The 6,895-nt window shown below is 45.1% G+C and overlaps 1 non-coding gene across 1 annotated transcript; it reads right to left on the reverse strand.

Annotated features, from left to right (window-relative positions):
- Positions 1-2,408: 2,408 nt before the first annotated feature.
- Positions 2,409-2,512, reverse strand: LOC112425977 (U6 spliceosomal RNA). The gene has a single exon (XR_003017209.1). It is a non-coding gene; the product is annotated as a U6 spliceosomal RNA (small nuclear RNA).
- Positions 2,513-6,895: the final 4,383 nt, after the last annotated feature.

A 6,895-nucleotide genomic window follows, 5' to 3' on the forward strand; every position in this document is an offset into this window, starting at 1 on the left:
TTCAAAAAAAAAGTAATGCATGAATACATTCTAACCATAAAATAATCAAACATTATGGAAGTACGCAGAATAAAAAACCAGTCTCCCTTCATTGCCCTTACCCAACCTCCACCCCCACCATCCAGGCCCTACAAAAAAGATCCTTTTTTCAAGAAAATAAAACCTCCATTGCCCTGGTTTTGGGCAGTTTCATAAGAACAGAAGACATATTGCAAGTAACAGGAAAATTCTAAAATATGGAAAATCAGAAATCACTGCAAATGGACCCCACTGTGGAGCATACCCCAGGCAAGTGCCAGGGAAAATTGTGGCAGTGTTTGAATGCAGGTCGAGGTAGCTCCTCTGAAGAAAAGGCACGTGGAGCCAAAAATATCTGGGTTTGCTTCTTTCTGCCTCTGCCACTAGCTAGCCAAGTATCCTTGGGCAACTTTAGTTTCCCTAGCCATAAGGTAGACATGGTCACAGAGGCATGAAATGAGATTGTGTGTGCAAAACACCTGTCAAATGCCTGAATACTAGGTCTTCAGCAAATATTACTTTTCCTCTGACCTCAGAAGAACTTTGCTGCATGTAAGGCACCTAACAGTTTATTCCTGGTAAAGTTCTAGTTATTTCTGGATGTTTGTGGGGAAATGATAATCCTATTTTGTACACTGGTTATAAAAGGTGATAAAGAGCATGGTTTGCTGTCCTGCCAGACTGCGCAGAGCATGTCAGTGTTTTGCAGGGTTAATTAAAGGCTGATGTGAAAATAGGTCTCCACTGCATTTGAGTTCAGGCAATGAATGTGGATTCAGACAAGAGTGTTGAGGATTAAGAAATCCTGGTGGCCGGGCGCGGTGGCTCACGCCTGTAATCCCTGCACTTTGGGAGGCCGAGGCAGGAGGATCACGAGGTCAGGAGATCTAGACCATCCTGGCTAACACAGTGAAACCTCGTCTCCACTAAAAATACAAAAAATTATCCGGGTGCAGTGGTGGGCGCCTGAAGTCCCAGCTACTCGGGAGGCTGAGGCAGGAGAATGACGTGAACCCGGGAGGCGGAGCTTGCAGTGAGCTGAGATCGCGCCACTGCACTCCAGCCTGGGCAACAAAGTGAGACTCCGCCTCAAAAGCAAGAAAAGAAAAGAAAAGAAATCCTGGTAGGCCAGATGTGGTGGCTCACGCCTGTAATCCCATGCTTTGGGAAGCCAAGGTGGGTGGATCGCTTGAGCTCAGGAGTTCAAGACCAGCCTGGGTAACATAGGGAAACCACTCCCCTGCTCAGTCTCTACATTTTAAAAAAATTAGCCAGGTGCGCTAGCGTGCACCTGTATTCCCAGCTACTCAGGAGGCTGAGGTGGGAGGATTACCTGGGGTTGCAGTGAGCTATTGTTGTGCCACTGCACTCGAACCTGGGTAACAGAGCAAGGCCCTGTCTCAAAAATAAAAATTAATAAAAGAAATCCTGGCCAGGCACCGTGGCTCATACCTGTAATCCCAGCACTTTGGGAGGCCAAAGTGGGCAGACCACCTGAGGTCAGGAGTTCGAGACCAGCCTGGCTAATATGGTGAAACCCTGTCTCTACTAAAAATACAAAAATCAGCTGGGAGGCCGGGCGCGGTGGCTCAAGCCTGTAATCCCAGCACTTTGGGAGGCCAAGGCGGGTGGATCACGAGGTCAGGAGATCGAGACCATCCCTGGCTAACATGGTGAAACCCTGTCTCTACTAAAAATACAAAAAACTAGCCGGGCGTGGTGGCGGGCGCCTATAGTCCCAGCTACTCAGAGGCTGAGGCAGGAGAATGGCGTGAACCCAGGAGGCGGAGCTTGCAGTGAGCCGAGATTGCGCCACTGCACCCCAGCCTGGGCGACACAGCGAGACTCCGTCTCAAAAAAAAAAAAAAAAAAAAAATCAGCTGGGTGTGGTGGCATGCGCTTGTAGTCCCAGCTATTCAGGAGGCTGAGGCAGGAGAAGCGCTTGACTTGGGAGGCAGAAGCTGCAGTGAGCCGAGATCACACCACTGCACTCCAGCCTGGGCAACAGAGAAAACAAAAAAAAAATAAGAAAGAAAAAGAAAGAAAGAAAGAAAGAAAGAGAGAGAGAGAGAGAGAGAGAGAGAGAGAGAGAGAGAGAGAGAGAGAGAGAGAGAGAGAGAGAGAGAGAGAGAGAGAGAGAGAGAGAGAGAGAGAGAGAGAGAGAGAGAGAGAGAGAGAGAGAGAGAGAGAGAGAGAGAAAGAGAGAGAGAGAGAAAGAAAGAAAGAAAGAAAGAAAGAAAGAAAGAAAGAAAGAAAGAAAGAAAGAAAGAAATCCTGATAATCATGGGTATATTATCTCCCAGAAACCTGTATCACTAGGTGACTCATTAAAAGAACAAATGTAATAATGGGGAACACTGATACAAGAACATCAGATTCTCATTATTATTTTAAATACGGAACATTTCACAAATGTGCATGTCAGCCTGGGCAGGGTCAGTGCTAATCTCTGTATTGTTCCAATTTTTAGTATACATGCTGTTAAAGTGAGCATGTATTATTGCTTTTAATAAACTATTTTCTTTTCTTTTTGTTTTTCTTTTTTTCTGAGGCAGAGTTTCACTCTGTCACCCAGACTGGCATGCAGTGGCGCGATCTTGACTCACTGCAACCTCTGCCTCCTGGGCTCAAGTGATCTTCCAGCCTCACCCTCCTGAGTAGCTCGGACTACAGGCACAAGACACCATGCTTGGCTAATTTTTGTATATTTTTTTTAGTAAGGACAGGGTTTTGCCGTGTTACCCAGGCTGGTTCCTAACTCCTGAACTCAAAGCAAATCTGCCTGCCTTGTCCTCCCAAAGTTCTGGGATTACAGATGTGAGCTACCATTAATAGACTATTGTCTGGAGCAGTTCTAGGTTCATAGCAATATTAAGTTGAAAGTACAGAGATGGACAGGTGCGGTGGCTCATGCCTCGGCTGGTAGATCACTTAAGGTCAGGAGTTCGAGACCAGTCTGGCCAACACAGTGAAACCCCATCTCTACTAAAAATACAAAAATTAGCCAGCTGTGGTGGTTCACGCCTGTAATCCCAGCTACTCAGGAGGCTGAAGCAGGAGAATCACTTGAACCCAGGAAGTGGAGGTTGCAGTGAGCTGAGATTGTGCCATTGCACCCCAGCCTGGACAACAAAGTGAGACCCTGTCACACACACACACACAAAGAAGTACAGAGATAACCCATATACTCCTTTCCTAGACATACATGCATAGCCCTCCCCACTAGCAACATCCTGCACCAAAGCAGTACCTTTGTTACAATTGATGAACCTATATTGACACGTCATTATCATAAACTATGAAAGTTCATACTTTACATTAGGATTTAGGCCAGGTACAGTGGTTCATGCCTGTAATTCCAGCACTTTGGTAGGCGGATGGGAGTGGATCACCTGAGGTCAGGAGTTTGAGACCAGCCTGGCGAACATGGTGAAACCCTGTCTCTACTAAAATAAATAAATAAATAAATAAATTAGCCCATTGTGGTGGCAGGTGCCTGTAATCCCAAGTACTTGGGAGACTAAGAGGTAATAGGTATGTGGTCCTATCTCAATATTGTTTTAACTTGCGTATCACTAGGAGAATCACTTGAACCTGGGAGGTGGAGGTTGCAATGAGCCGAGATCGCACCACTGTACTCCAGCCTGGGTGACAGAGCAAGACTCTGTCTCAAAAAAAAAAAAAAAAAATTAACTCTTAGTTTTGTACATTCTATAGGTTTTAACAAATGTATAATGACATGTATTCATGTATTCATCATCATAGTATCATACAGTGTAGTTTCACTGCCCTAAAACCCTCTAGGCTCTGACTATTCATCCCTTATTTTTCCCCAACCCCTGTATGTCTGGTTTTTCCTTTTGTCTTTTTAATTTTTTAAAAAATTTTTATTTATTTTTAGGCTGGGCGCGGTGGCTCAAGCCTGTAATCCCAGCACTTTGGGAGGCCGAGGCGGGCGGATCACAAGGTCAGGAGATCGAGACCACAGTGAAACCCCGTCTCTACTAAAAATACAAAAAATTAGCCGGGCGCGGTGGCGGGCGCCTGTAGTCCCAGCTACTCAGGAGGCTGAGGCAGGAGAATGGCGGGAACCCAGGAGGCAGAGCTTGCAGTGAGCCGAGATCGCGCCACTGCACTCCAGCCTGGGCAACAGCGTGAGACTCCGTCTCAAAACAAAACAAAACAAAACAAAACAAAACAAAACAAAAATTTTATTTATTTTTAGTATTGAAACATTTTCGGCCGGGCGCAGTGGCTCACGCTTATAATCACAACACTTTGGGAGGCTGAGATGGGTGGATCACCTGAGGTCAGGAGTTCAAGACCAGCCTGACCAACATGGTGAAACACTGTCTCTACTAAGAATACAAAATTAGAAACATTAGCCAGGCATGGTCTCGGGCACCTGTAATCCCAGCTACTTGGGAGTCTGAGGCAAGAGAATCCCTTGAACCCGGGAGGCGGAGGTTGCAGTGAGCCGAGACCGTGCCATTGCACTCCAGCCTGGGCAACAAGAGTGAAACTCCATCTGAAAAAAAAAAAAAATTTTTTTTCTTTCTTTCTTTCTTTTGTTTTTTTTAGAGACAGTCTCACTAGGTTGCCCAGGCTGATCTCAAACTCCTGGGCCTAAGTGATCCTCCTGCCTCAGCCTACCAAGTAGCTGGGACTATAGGCACACACTACTATGCCTGGCCGCCTTTTCTAGAATGTCATATAATTGGAAACATACAATAGGTAGCCTTTTCAGATTGGCTTCTTTCACTTAGTAATATGTATTTAAGTTGCCTCCATGTCTTTTCATGGCTTGATAACTCATTTATTTTCAGCGCTGAATAGTAAGTATTCCATTATCTGGATGTACCACAGTTTATCCATTCACCTACTGAGGGCGTTTTCATATTGCTTCCATGTTTTGATCATTATGGACAAAGCTGCTATAAACATTGATGTGCAGGTTTTTGTGGGGACGTAAGTGTTCAACTTATTTGGTAAATACCTACAAATACAATTGCTGTATCTTGTGGTAAGATGTTTAGTTTTGTAAGAAACAGCCAAACTGTTTTCCAAAGGGGCTGTATCATTTGGCATTCCCAACATCAATGAATGAGAGTTCCTGTTGTTCCACATCCTCACCAGCATTTGGTGTTGTCAGTGTTGTGAATTTTTGTCATTCTAATAGGTATATGGTCCTATCTCATTGTTGTTTTAATTTGCATATCCCTAGTGACATATGAAAATCTTTTCATATGCTTATTTGCCATCTGTATATTTTCTTTGGTGAGTTTGTTCTGATCTTTTGCCCATTATTTAATCAGGTTATTTTTCTTATTCTTGTGTTTTAAGAGGTCTTTATATATTTTTGAATAACAGTCATTTATTAGATAAGTCTTTTGCAAATATTTTTCCCAGTCTGTGGCTCATCTTCTTATTCTCTTGAAATTATTTTAAAATTATTTGTAAATGTTGATTAACATGGCTATTTGGGAGTTCAGAAGCCTCAGTTTTCATTACCAAGAAAATGTTCTACAGTCATTCAACAGGCGAGCTCATAATAAGCTGAAAGTATCGGCCAGGCAGGGTGGCTCACACCTGTTAATCCCCGCACTTTGGGAGGCAGAGGCGGGTGGATCACTTGAGGTCAGGAGTCCGAAACCAGCCTGGCCAACATGGAGAAACCCTGTCTCTACTAAGAATACAAAAATTAGCTGGGCGTGGGGGCGGGCGCCGGTAATGCCAGCTGCTCGGGTGGCTGAGGCAGGAGAATTGCTTGAACCTGGGAGGCGGAGATGGCACTCCAGCCTGGGCGACAGAGCGAGACTCAGTCTAATAATAATAATAATAATAATAGTAATAGTAATAATAAACTGAAAGTACCTTTCTGGAGATAAAGATTCAGGCACTGACCCCCGACTTCTGGAGGGATCAACTTGCATTTTCTGCAGTCTATAAAGCCTAGAGTGCCCTCTGCTGGTTACCTTCTGAAAACCAGGCAGTCGATGATTTCAACTTACTTATTTTTGAAATAACATCATAAATAATAACCCTTAATCTCCTGTGATTTCTTTCTCAAGTGACCTTCTGAAGGCTTATCTCAAAGAGAGAAAAATGACTATTCTTTTTTGTTTGTTTGTTTGTTTTTGTTTTGAGACAGAGTCTCGCTCTGTCACCCAGACTGGAGTGCAGTGGCGCGATCTCGGCTCACTGCAAGCTCCACCTCCCAGGTTCACGCCATTCTCCTGCCTCAGCCTCCCGAGTAGCTGGGACTACAGGCGCCCGCCACCACGCCCGGCTAATTTTTTTATTTTATTTATTTATTTGTATTTTAGTAGAGACGGGGTTTCACCGTGTTAGCCAGGATGGTCTCGATCTCATGACCTCGTGATCTGCCTGTCTCGGCCTCCCAAAGTGCTGGGATTACAGGCGTGAGCCACCGCGCCCGGCCGAAACATCACTATTCTTTAGTTACAACTTGATTCCTTAGTCAGAAGTGTGTCTTATTGGCCGGGCGCGGTGGCTCAAGCCTGTAATCCCAGCACTTTGGGAGACCGAGACGGGCGGATCACGAGGTCAGGAGATCGAGACCATCCTGGCTAACACGGTGAAACCCCGTCTCTACTAAAAAATACAAAAAACTAGCCGGGCGAGGTGGCGGGCGCCTGTAGTCCCAGCTACTCGGGAGGCTGAGGCAGGAGGATGGCGTGAACCCGGGAGGCGGAGCTTACAGTGAGCTGAGATCCGGCCACTGCACTCCAGCCTGGGCGACAGAGCCAGACTCTGTCTCAAAAAAAAAAAAAAAAAAAAAAAAAAAGAAGTGTGTCTTATTCCACCCTACCAGCCTGTGGAAAAAGAAAAAGAAAAAAAAGTGTGTCTGTTACAT

Source organism: Macaca nemestrina, chromosome 7 (assembly GCF_043159975.1).
Source record: "Macaca nemestrina isolate mMacNem1 chromosome 7, mMacNem.hap1, whole genome shotgun sequence".
In the NCBI taxonomy this organism is placed as follows: Eukaryota; Metazoa; Chordata; class Mammalia; order Primates; family Cercopithecidae; genus Macaca; species Macaca nemestrina.